The sequence below is a fragment of the Peromyscus leucopus genome, chromosome 8b (genome assembly GCF_004664715.2).
Source record: "Peromyscus leucopus breed LL Stock chromosome 8b, UCI_PerLeu_2.1, whole genome shotgun sequence".
Classification (NCBI taxonomy): domain Eukaryota; kingdom Metazoa; phylum Chordata; class Mammalia; order Rodentia; family Cricetidae; genus Peromyscus; species Peromyscus leucopus.
The window spans coordinates 69,772,039-69,784,832 of record NC_051086.1 but is presented as its reverse complement, the minus strand read 5'-3'; the positions used below and the strand labels follow the sequence as shown (position 1 = coordinate 69,784,832).

The following is a 12,794-nucleotide window of genomic DNA, read 5'->3' as shown; positions in this document are numbered from 1 at the left end:
AGCCTCATACGTGCAGTGATTGCTAGCATGTGCCATCATACTTGGCTGTCTTTTTTTTTTTTTCCCCAGTATGAAGATTCTCTTGGGGCTGGAAATAGTATTCAGTGGGTAAGAGTTCTTGTTGCACCTGAGTTCAGATCCTAGCACCCGTGTTAAAAACTGGGCATGGTCTAGAGCAGGTCTTTTACCATAGCACTGTGAGGAGGTGGAGATAGGAGAATCCCTAGCACTTGCTGGCAACCTAGCCTAGTTCTAGATTCAATGAGAGACTTTGTCTCAAGGGAATAAGAGGGAGAGCAATCGAGTAGGACTCCTGACATCCTCCTCTAATCTCTTTGCTTGCTTATATACCTCATGTGTACAACACACACACACACACACACACACACACACACACACACACACACACACACACACGACTGTGTCTGTCCATGTTTGCCTTGTATCTCTGTCTGTCTTCCCCTCCCATTTGTGGATCCAACCTGGGCCATATACATGCCAGGCAAGTGCTCTCCTCACTGAGTTGTATCTCTAGCACTTTGTTGTATTTGTATTTTGAGACTGCCTTTCTAAGTTGCCCAGGTTGGCTTCAGACTTGCAATCTTCCTGTGTCAGCTTCTGGAGCAGTTGGAATTGTGGCATGTACACCACATGGTAAATCTAGGGAGTTTCTCACTTCTAATAATCTGGACATAGAAGTAGTTAATTTGTCTAGTAGTTTCCAGGGACTGAAAGACAAGAAATGGAGTCACCTTCTAATAATGCAGCAAGGATGGGTATAAAGGACCCTTAAATTTATAAGAGTAATTTAATTAACCATTGAAACAAATTACTCTTCAGATAATTGGATGAAAGAATGTCTAGTATTTTATCTTAAATAGACAAGGCATCATTCTGCAGTACAGTAAGATTATAAGCAAATGGGATGTTATAAAAACCAGTGACTTTCCACCCTTGTGATGCTTGAGAGTATATCTGAGTAAGACTGTCTTGAGTAAGAGTATTATTGAGTTTGTGTTTGGTTAAGCTTTTTGTCATGTTGAATCTATTATAACCTTATTGTTGAGTGGGCAATTAAGTTTGTACATTAGGAAAGGTTTTTGGTTTTTTTTTTGTTTTTTGTTTTTTGAGCAAGGTCTCATTATGTTGTCCAGTATGGCCTCTGACTCCTGGTTCAATTGATCTTCCTATCTTACCTTCCTACTAGTTGGTATTATAGGTAGGTCTCACTGTACTGGCTTATAACATTAAAAAAAAGTTTATCCATTTCCTGTCTATTTATTCATTTGTATGTATGTGAGTGTTGGCCTTCATGTATATAGCACATCTATAAAGGTCAGTGAATATCTTTTGGAAGTTTGTTCCTTTCTATCATGTAGCTCCTGGGAACAGAACTCAAATTGTCAGATTAGATGATTGGATGGTAAGTAAACTTATTCACTGAGCCAATCTCCCCGTCTAACTTAGCAGGTTTTTAAAATGCTTCTAATAAGTATACAGAATAGAATGGCATTGGTATGCAACTCTTGTTTGAGACAACCAAGACAACATCTTGTAGAGTATATTGCCATGGGAGATTTTGCTGAGTAGCAGATGAGATTATCTACAATAGTATGGAATTTGTGGCTCAGACTAATCGAGAATTTGTGATGGTGATCCTCAGGTTCAGTTCAGTTCATAATGTTAGGTTTATAGGTAGGATCTACCATATCTGGCTAGTATTTGATTTTAATACGTACTATAATCTTATCCCAAATCTTCAGTTGTATATATGTAAATTTTTATGAAAAAATTTTGCTAATTTGGTCTTTTGACATCTTTATTTTATATATGATAGTTATCTGTAGCCCCAATTTTAAAAGGCAGCAAGCATAGAGTGGTTATTATGAAAAACATACGCATGTGTGCATGCACATTAACATACATGCTCACACACATGTACATACACACATGTGTAAATACAGGATAGAATAAATAGTTGCTGGCTGTAGATAAAACAGAAAGGAGATAGGATCAAACCTGTGGTTCAGTATGTTTTTGTCTTGTGTCCTGGAAAGAACCTGATCCACAAAGATTAAGGTGTTCTTGAGTTTTGTTTTGTGGGGAAGGAGACGAAATAGCATTTGTGGCAAATTATTGTAATTAGACTATTAAAGCTGAGCATGGTGGCACATGCCTGTAATTCCAGCACCCGGAGACTGAAGCTGGAAGTTCAAGATCAGCCTAGACTACATAGTGATACTTACCTCACCACAACTTTCCCTCATCACCTAAAAAAGAAGGAAAAGGAAAAGAATATTAGGGTGAAATATTGGAATACAGTGCTTTTTTTTTCCTTTACAGTTTTTTTGGCCTATACTGTTTAATAGATAGCCACAAGCTACTTGCTATTTAAATCCAAGACATTGAAATGAAAATAAAAAAAAATTATTTTTGTTTCACGAGCTACATTGTAAGTGCTTATTCTGTATAATGCCTGTTGTTCTGTATAATAGCAGTTCAGAGGTGGGACGTTCCTATCATTGTATGTAGAAAGTTCTTTTGGATGGTGTTGCCTTTATAATTAAAAGAGTGCTTTTAGTATTTTATACAAGCAGTTGATCAAGTTTTTTTTTATTATTAAAATCAGCAGGCAACAGAATATGCTTTAAATTGCAGTAATAAAACTGTTTACTTGGGGTTGGGGATTTAGCTCAGTGGTAAGGCCCTGGGTTCTATCCTCAGCTCAAAAAAAACAAAAACAAAAACAAACCCTGTTTACTCCTACACATGGCTTTTACTTTGTCTCCTGATCTCCAAAATTAAGTAAAAATAAGCATCAGGGCATGTAAATCTCTCCTGGAAAGGAAGCAGTTAATAGGTTTAGGATGTTCTTTGTTCTTTGGATATCTTACTACCTCTGAAAAGTTGAAGTGAGGAGGTATTGCTTTGTCCTTATTGTTGTCCTTATTGTTTGCAGAGAGATTGTCATGCTTATGTAACACAGCCTGGCCTTGAACTAAAGAGCCTTGTACCTCAGCTTCTTCATTGCTTGGTCTATAGGCATACATTGCTATATTTCTTCTACTGTTATATTTCTTTGTATCTTCTTAGGTAGCATGAAGAAATAAGATGTAAGTCACATTAAATTTTGTGTTAGACTGTTAACTGAGCTTGGTAATGTGTTTGATAGGCTTAGGTGAATGTACATGTGTACACACACACACACACACACACACACACACACACACTCTAAATAAAATTAAAACCCAAATCAGGTAAAACTAATTTAATAATATTTTACTTAGTTTGGTACACTTGAAATACACTTTAGAGTGTAAATCTACAAGAGATACCTTTTGAGATAGTTTATATGTTTTTGTGTGAGGTCTTTGAAATCTAGTGTGTTTTTCTCCTTAGAGCATATCTTAATTTGAATTGGCCAAAATTCAAATGATTATAATTACATAGTGATTGTCTAACAGCTAGATTCTAGAGCTTTAAACTTAACTTGTTAGTGTTGGTTGGTTATTACCTAATAACCTGGTGGTTTCCTCTTGGAACCGATTGTGTCCTCAGTTGTAAGTGTGTGGTAGTCCCCAAGTTACCCGTAGCAGGATACACACTGTCTACCAATTTAGCCTAGGTACTTCAGACTGCCTGGTTTTCCCTTCTGTAGTTCTTCTAAACTGATTTTGAAGTCTGATCTTACATGGTGATAATACCTCTACCCTGATGTATTTATTTTACTCTGATACTCCAATCATTAGGATTTTTTTTTTTTCCCTTTTTTCTTTTTGGTTTTTGAGACAGGTTTTTTCTGGCTGTTCTAGAACTCCCTCTGTAGACCAGGCTGGCCTCAAACCAAAAGAGATCACCTGCCTCTGCCTCCAAAGTGCTGGGATTAAAGGTGTACACCATCACTGCCTGCCTGAATCATTAAGATTTACATAGCTTTTAACATTTTTATCTTTTTCAGGAATATTTTGAGAAAAATTAAGTCTGAAGAATGACTTTTCTCCTCTCCACTGATTTCTTTTTTTCCCCCCTTATTGCTGTTTTCTACTATAATTTTTGGTATTGACTCATCTTTTTTCTGGTATTGCTTTTAATATTGAGACTAATATGCTAATAAGATTGACTTTTTTTTTTTAATGAGGAAGAGGGTAAGAGGACACCTAAGTAGAGAACTAATGAGGCACTGTTCAGAATTAGACTTTACTATTGTAAGTGCAAATCTTAAAACAACCCTATTACTTCTGGCATTACAAGTCACGAAACATAAAGTACAGAGCAGTTCAGTGACTTTTCTACAAGGCTGCATAAAACTAAGGATCGGAGCCGGGCGGCGGTGGTGGCGCACGCCTTTAATCCCAGCACTCGGGAGGCAGAGCCAGGTGGATCTCTGTGAGTTCGAGGCCAGCCTGGGCTACCAAGTGAGTTCCAGGAAAGGCACAAAGCTACACAGAGAAACCCTGTCTCGAAAAAACAAAAAAACCCCAAAAAACTAAGGATCGGAGTTGATTGATAGGACATGAAAAACAAAAGATTATTATTAGTATTATTTTTGTTTTTGTTTTTTGAGACAGGGTTTCTCTGTGTAGCTTTGTGCCTTTCCCGGAACTCAACTCTGTAGCCCAGGATGGCCCTGAACTCACAGAGATCTGCTTGGCTCTGCCTCCCCCTCCCGAGTGCTGGGATTAAAGGAGTGCACCGTCACCGCCTGGCTCACATCTTTTTTAAAAGTAGTAATAAATAGTAAAAGCAGAATAGTTACAAAAATAGCAAAAAGAAAGCATTGAAGAATATTTCAAGCTGTAAACTGTAGAGTAACAGTGTTGCTCTCTAAGGATTCTTTACTATATCATGTTCAATATTATGTTCACTAACTGTATAGACGTACATAGAAGATGCAGAGATATGTTCTTTGGGATTTTACTATAGCTCCTTTGTTTATGGAGATATATTAAGAATGCCTGATGCTGCTAATTAATGTGGTTTGCAAAGTTGTGTGAGTGTAGAAATGATCTGGAGAATGTCCAAAACTGACTGATAGTAGGGCTGGGGCTGTAGTTGGTAGAGTGTTTGTCTAGCAGCACTCCTGCATTTCAGAGGTGGAGGCAGGAGGACCAGAAGTTTATGATTGACTACATAGTGAATTTGAGGCAAGCCTGTGCTGCATGAGATGCTATCTCCGATAAATAAAGGGAAAATTATTACTGGTGCTGGTGTCTTTTTTTTTTTTTTTTTTTTTTTTTTTTTTTGTTTGTTTGTTTTTTTCGAGACAGGGTTTCTCTGTGTAGCTTTGCACCTTTCCTGGGACTCACTTGGTAGCCCAGGCTGGCCTCGAACTCACAGAGATCCGCCTGGCTCTGTCTCCCGAGTGCTGGGATTAAAGGCGTGCGCCACCACCGCCCGGCGGTGCTGGTGTCTTAACCTGAGCCTGTGACATGGGCTAACCTTAATTTATAAATTTGAAAACTATTTGCTGGGCATAGTGGCACACGCTTTTCTTAGTACTTGGAGGCAGAGGCAGTCAGATCTCTGAGTTTGAAGCCAGCCTGATTCTACATTGTGGGTTCTAGGACAGCCAGAGCTACAGAGTAAGACTCTGCCTCAAACAACAAAAAACAAGAAAACCAACCAAACAACAATTAAAAACAATAAATAAACAACAAATTAGAAAAATTAGATAAATTTAAAAAAAGAAACTATTGAATTCATAGAATACAAGTATGTGGGAATTGAGATACTAGGCTTAAAATATTATAAAACACATATAATGAAGTTAGTCATTTTTGCTGGTTTTCAGTATTACCGGGCATTAAGGAAACTGACATTGTGCTGCCTCTGTCATTACTATCAATCTAGAACTTATTCATTATTTCAGACTGAAAATTTACCCATAAAATAATAACTCCTTTTTCCCACCCGTTGGTCCCTGGCAAACCACTTTTCTGTTTTCTTAAGTGTTCTAGGCACCTCATATGAGTGAAATTATATAATATTTATTGTTTTGTGTCTCACTTATTTCACTTGTCATATCTTCAAGTTTTATCCAACTCGTAGCATGGGAGAGATTTTCTTTAAGACCAAATAATGGTCCATTGTCTATGTAGAGTATTTTTGTGTGTCCACTTACTAACTGGCATTTGAGTCATTCCCAACTTTTGACTATTTGTTATAAACACGGGTGTGGATGTGGAAATATTTCCTCGGGCCCCTGCTTTTTATTCTTATAGTTATGTACTCAGAAGTGAAATTGCTGGATCGTATGACAATTTTAAGGTTAATTATCTGAAAAATTGCCATACTTTTTTCCATTGTGGTTGTGGTGTTTTACATTTTCATCATCAGTATAAGAGTTTCAGTCTCATTGCATCCTTAACAATGCTTGTTATTTATTGGTGGTTGTTAAGAATAATTTTGTTGGTGTGAAGTGGTATCTTAGCATATTTCTGCTTGGTATTTCCTTAATCACTACTACTGGTGAGCATAATTTTTTATTGGCTGCTTATTTATTCTCTCTGGGAAAATACCAGACTCTGCCTATTTTTAATTGTTAGGATGACTATGTGATATATATATATATATATATATATATATATATATATATATATATTTAAGTCAGCACTTCCTCTAATTTTATGATAATGTACATGCATGTTTGTGTGTGTGTGTGTAGAATCATTCGATCAATCTTGGAGATCAAAGCCAGGGGTTCATATGCTAGACTACTGCTGTACCACTGAGTTACTTATAACCCCTGCCCTAATTTTGTGATTTTTAAAGTAGGTCATAGCTTGGTGTGGTGGCATATGCCTTTAATCCCACCACTAGGAAGATAGGGACAGGTAGATCTCTGTGAGTTCAAAGCTAACTTGGTCTACACAGTGAGTTCCAAGACAGTCAGGGCTACATAGAAAGACCCTGTCTCAAAAATAAAAACAAACAAACAAACAAACAAAAAACCCCCAAATCTTATAACCCTCTTTGGTCCTCAAGTTCTCTACCAGCAAAATGTTTTTCTGTAGCTTCTTAAGACAAGTGCTAAAAACAGATCAGATAAATTACTTACTAGTAGTGTGCATGTATATATTAATTAAACCCAGTCTAGCAAGCTGATATGGTGACATACAACTGTTAGCCAATAATCTTGGTACTCTGGAAGTGGAAGCAGAAGATGTGAAGTTTGAGTCCATCCTACAAAACTAGTTCAGTGCTAGTCAGAGATATAATGAGACCCTGCTCAAAAACAAGCAAGAAACAAAAACAGAAAACTCATAATAGAAGAGGTGACTTTCGTTTTTTGTTTTTCTAAGGTAATGTCTCACTGTGGACCCAGGCTGTTTTTTTTGTTTTTTGTTTTTTAAACCCCTCCGTTTCCTTTTCCCAAGTACTGGGGTTGTAGGTATGTGATGCTTATTACATTAGTCCTAGAGGAGCTAGCTGTGGTCTTGAGTTGCTACCACCATCGTTGTCTTATTTTTTTGGTGTGTGTGTGGGTCATCTTAGAAAATAATCTTTTAGAGGTGTATGAGGTAGCTTAGAAGGTAAAGGCACTTGGCCATCAAGCTTGATGACCTGAGTTTGATCCCCAGAACCTATGTGGTGGAAAGAAAGAACTTACACCCACAAGTTGTCCTCTGACCTCCACAAGTGTACCATGGCATGCTCAAAGTCCACACACACACACACACACACAGAACATATGTAAAACAAACAGAACTCTTTTATTTAATTTCAGTATATGATCGAGGAACATTTCTGTAACACAAAATTGTTGAGGTTCATCTCTGAATTCTGCCTTACTGGTAAATAGAAGACAAAGAGTAGTCTTGACTTTCCTTCAGAGTAACTAACAGCGTAAGTTCCTTGGCTCGTCGTTGTAGTTAAAGACATTTATTCACTTTTCCTTAGTCCTAACCAGAGTACCTCATGAGATGATACAATAAATGATAACATTTCTCTCTGAAAGAGAATCCATTTGAATATACTAAGTACTAACCTGAAATTCTCTGTCCTTCAGTGTTCTGTGACTAGAATATTGCTTTTGATATAAGAATCTCAAAAGTATGAATCCTATTTTAGAAAATTTCTCCTCTATATAATACACAAACTCAGTTTGTAAGTCATTTTGTATTACAGTTTGATCAGAGTATGTGGGGTCATTTGCTAGCAGTGTGGGAGGGGTGGCTTTCTTCGCTGTAGATTGCTGGGGTTAAGAGCTGCTGGGAAACAGGTATTGCAGATAGGCAGTGGGAAGTAGGAACGGTGCTGCACTCTCTGCACTTTGGAATATTAATTTTTCACAAGATTCATCGGAGGCTAGTTTATTACATTGTACTAGAAAGCCAAATTCCCTTTTCTAACTTAAAAGTTAAAAGAGGCCAGAGTGATGGTGCAGCACTTGCCACCAAGCCTGATGGCTTGTTTGAACTTAGAGGCTAATGTGGAAGAAGAGAACTGATACCTCCCAATTGTCCTCTGACTCCTACAAGCACATTCATATGCACATACCACATACAGACTAAATAAATAAACTGTAATTTAAAAAAGTTGAATGGCCCAATGCTCATTGGATATAGATTATTGGGGAATTTGAGAGATGGCCTTCATGCTTTTTCTTTTCGTTTTGTACTGATGATGGACACTTGGTCCATGTTAGATACCATTTTACCGCTGGGTTACATACCTAGTACCTCTTTAGTTTATTTTGAAACATGTTTTCACTAAGTTTGCTGAGGCTGACTATGAAAAAATAATTTAGCTGGGCGGTGGTGGCTCATGCCTTTTGTCCCAGCATTCAGGAGGGAGGCAGAGGCAGGTGGATCTCTGAGTTTGAGGCCAGCCTGGTCTACAGAGTGAGTTCCAGGATAGTCAGGGATACATAAAGAAACCCTGTCTCAAAAAATGAAAACAAAAATAAGTAATTTGTTTCCTATTAATATTTCTTTTTAGAAGTGAACACCATAGAAAGCAGTATTTTAGAGAATATTATTGTTTAGAAGAGCCATTGATACCAAGATATATATACAGGTTTCCAAACCTGTCTTTTAAAAAAAGTTTAAGAACCTATGTCTATTTTAGGTTATTGCTTATGCTTGCAAATATTTTTTGGAAGTGTTTACTATAGAAATTGAAGATTTTGCTATTCAGTGAATTGTGGAGATGACTCAAGTCATCAAAAGTGCTTGCTCCTCATTATGCACATAAAAAGCCAGGTATGCTAATGTGTGCCTGCATTCCTGGTGCTGTAGAGGCTGAGACCAGAAGATCCCTGGGCCTTGCTGCCCAGCCACTCCAGCCAAACCATGAACTCTAGGTTCAGTGGGAGACCCCGTCTCAAAAATAAGGTAGAGAGCAGTTGAAAAAGACACCTGATTTTGATTTGCCTGCACACATACAAGCACTTGTATGTACACACATGTATTCCTACATACAATGTTATATTGAGTTACCAAATACAGTGTTTATAAAGGAAAGTGGATGATGAATTAGGGCTAATAATGAAATCTTACACTGATATTAAAGTTAAAATTCTTTCAGAGTTATTTATAAGTTGGCAGGGAATTAAAGGAATTTTAAGAGATGAGGATGTGGAGACAAGTATGTGACAGATAAGAGGTTTTCGTGGGTTAAGTATTATGGCTTACACGGTTTGGCAAGGATCAGATTCTAAAGGGCCTAAAGTGCTGTGTTAATGCTTTTGGATTTAGTCCCGAACATTTTGGGGAACTGGTGAATGATTTTAGGCTTTCCACTTATATGATCATAATTAATTTTTAGAAAGATCCCAAGCAGCAGTGTGAAGCAAGGGGGCAAATGGGGATTCTGATAATTACTCAGACCTTAGAGACTTAGACTTCACTCTTGCAGTCCCAGTATTTAGGAGGCCAAGAAAGACAAAAGGTTCCAGAGTTGGAGGCATCTCTTGGTTACATTGTAAGTTCTAGGCTATTCTGGGATACATAGTTAAAACATAATGAACAAAAAAGTATTTTATAATTTAATAATAAAACACTCCTAGTTGACATGTAGATCTATAAATTATAAATATTTTTAAGAGTTAGAATCAGTAGGAATTGGTAGAAGCAGGGAATGATGGAACAAAGAAAAATTTGTATTTGTGGTTTAGAGCACTATAGAGAGGATAGATTTGAAAATAGAGTTGATAAGTAATAGGAAAGTGGTTTAGATATGGACTTTATGCTACAGTATTTAGTGTGTATCTATGCGCCATATCACTTTGTGTCAGAGACTTACTGCAGACATAATATAGAACAAAGACAAATTCCTCTTTCACTAGAGGTTACATTCTGGGCCAACTGTGAGAAATAAGTAAAACTATAAAATGCATTTACATGATGGTGATGCTTGCTTTAGCAAAAACATCCCTCACACCCCAGAGAGAGGATTTGGAAGCAGTATAGATTCATAGTGAAATGCCTACTTAGAAGAAATTATTTGAACAAAGTCCCAGAGGTGACTTCAGAGGGTTTGAGGAAAAAAAACAAAAACTGAAGGTGCAAGGGCCGGCCTGTTTAAGGAACGCTGGGGAAGCCAGTGTGTGAGAGAAGAGCAGTCAAAGACCAGACCCACCAGAGAGGAAAGGGAGAAGTGAGGAACCTTGCACAGGTAGGTTGATGGCTGTCAACAGCGGATGCTCAGAACAACCTTGGCGACAGGATCCCAGTTCTGCTCTCTCTTTAGGAATTAAAATTCTATTGTCAGTACAGAGTTCTTCATGTTAAGGCATTCGTATAACATTCTGTACATTCCATTTTTGTTACAGCACTTGACACAGTTCATGGCCTAGTACAGTGCCATGGCACTTAGCAAAAAAAAAAAATCTCCTGAATGGAGTAACATTTGCTCTCATTTAGTAGCTTCATGTGTAGTACATAAGGATGTGAATACAGCACTGTTTAATGAAGAGATGGTGTGTGTGTGTGTGTGGTTTTATTTTTATTTAGTTTTTTGTTGTTTTTTTGAGATAGGGTTTCTCTGTGTAGCTTTGTGCCTTTCCTGGATCTTGCTCTGTAGACCAGGCTGGCCTCGAACTCACAAAGATCCACCTGCCTCTGCCTCCCGAGTGCTGGGATTAAAGGCGTGCACCACCACTGCCTGGCTTGTGGTTTTATTTTTAAAACAGCATTGGGGGATGGGCTTGTGGTTAGTATGTTCTTGATAATACAGGTACTATTGCTAGAAGATACTGGCTTGCAGTACTGCTGGGTAACAGTAATTAAACTGAGTTTTGCTTTAAATGAACACTGGCAATGGAGATTTTGGAGATGAACAGCTGTCAGAGCTATTAAGTTTCTTTACATATCTTGGCTTGTTGACTACTTGGGGTTTTGTTATACTTCTTTATCATAGTATCTATCTATAATCTTAATAATTCCTCAGCCAATACCTATTCTAATAAAGTAAGCATTTTAATCGGGAAAAACAAACTTAATTTAGGTTTTTTTCTCTATTGAAAACTATTGCTTAGCCCTGGAGAGGTGGCTCAGTGGTTAAGCTGGGTTCAATTCCCAGCACCACATAGCAGCCCACAGCAGGCTGTTAACTCCAGTTCTAGGTAATCAAATGCCTCTGAGGGCACTGTATATGTGTGGTGCACAGACACACAGGCAGGCAAAACACCCATCCACAGAAAATGAACATAAATATATCTTTTTCCTTCCTTCCTTCCTTCCTTCCTTCCTTCCTTCCTTCCTTCCTTCCTTCCTTCCTTCCTTCCTTCCTTCCTCTTTGTGTGTGTGTGTGTGTGTGTGTGTGTGTGTGTGTGTGTGTGTGTGAGAGAGAGAGAGAGAGAGAGAGAGAGAGAGAGAGAGAGAGAGAGAGAGAGAGAGAGAGAGAGAGAGAGAGAGAGATTGATTCTCTGTGTAGCCCTGGCTGTCCTGGAACTCACTCTGTAGATCTGGCTGGCCTTGAACTCAGAGATCCACCTGCCTCTGTCTCCCGAGTGCTGGAATTAAAGGTGTATGCCATTACTGCCTTTTAATTTTTACTACTACTTCCTATTTTTATTAGATCGCCCATAACTTTTACTATAATGTAATTCTTCATGCCTTGACTTGTCCTGAAAAAATTAAGTAGGGCTCGTACATATAAGTATATGTACTTACATATGTATGTGTTTGTGTATTATATATATATATATATATATATATAAAATATGTAGTATGTGTATTTCATATATATTGGTTTTGAGTTGATTAATGGTCATATTTTAAGGAACTGGCTTTAAGATAAGTGCTTAAGACAAATGAGATTTTTAGTGTACACTGCTTCAATCCTTTTTTTTTTTTGTCACTTGACTTTCTTTTGACTTAAAAATATATCTGCTATCCTTGAGAATGTATTTTGTAGGGTTAGATAAAACACATTGTTTACCTCTCCCAGCTCACTTGCCTCAGCTCTGAGAATTTATTTTCCAATTTGCTTATTCATTTGTACCTACATTTTATTTCACATATATCTTCAGTTCTAGGATACTTATAACCACTCATTTACGATTCTGGAATGTACATGTGTGTGCCCCAACTTTTTCTTTAAAAAAAATTTGGGGATTGGTAGTCCATTTTGCATTAATTCCCCCTTCCTTGACTTATTTCTGTGGTCATATAATAATTGCATATGTGGTATACCTAACTTATTTTAACTGGTTGCTTAAAACTGTTTGCATTATAAACAGTGTTGTGAAGAACACTTTTTATCTTTGCTCATATCCAGTTTCCCCCCTACAGATGATATTCCACAGCTAAAGTATGCATTTTTATAGTATAGCTTCTTAATAAAGCAAA

General features: G+C 37.5%; 1 protein-coding gene across 2 annotated transcripts in view; it reads left to right on the top strand.

The window, feature by feature from the left end:
• The window catches only part of Med13 (mediator complex subunit 13), a 101,273-nt gene that overhangs the window by 14,732 nt on the left and 73,747 nt on the right, over nt 1–12,794 (top strand). The gene's annotated exons all lie outside the window — the stretch shown is intronic.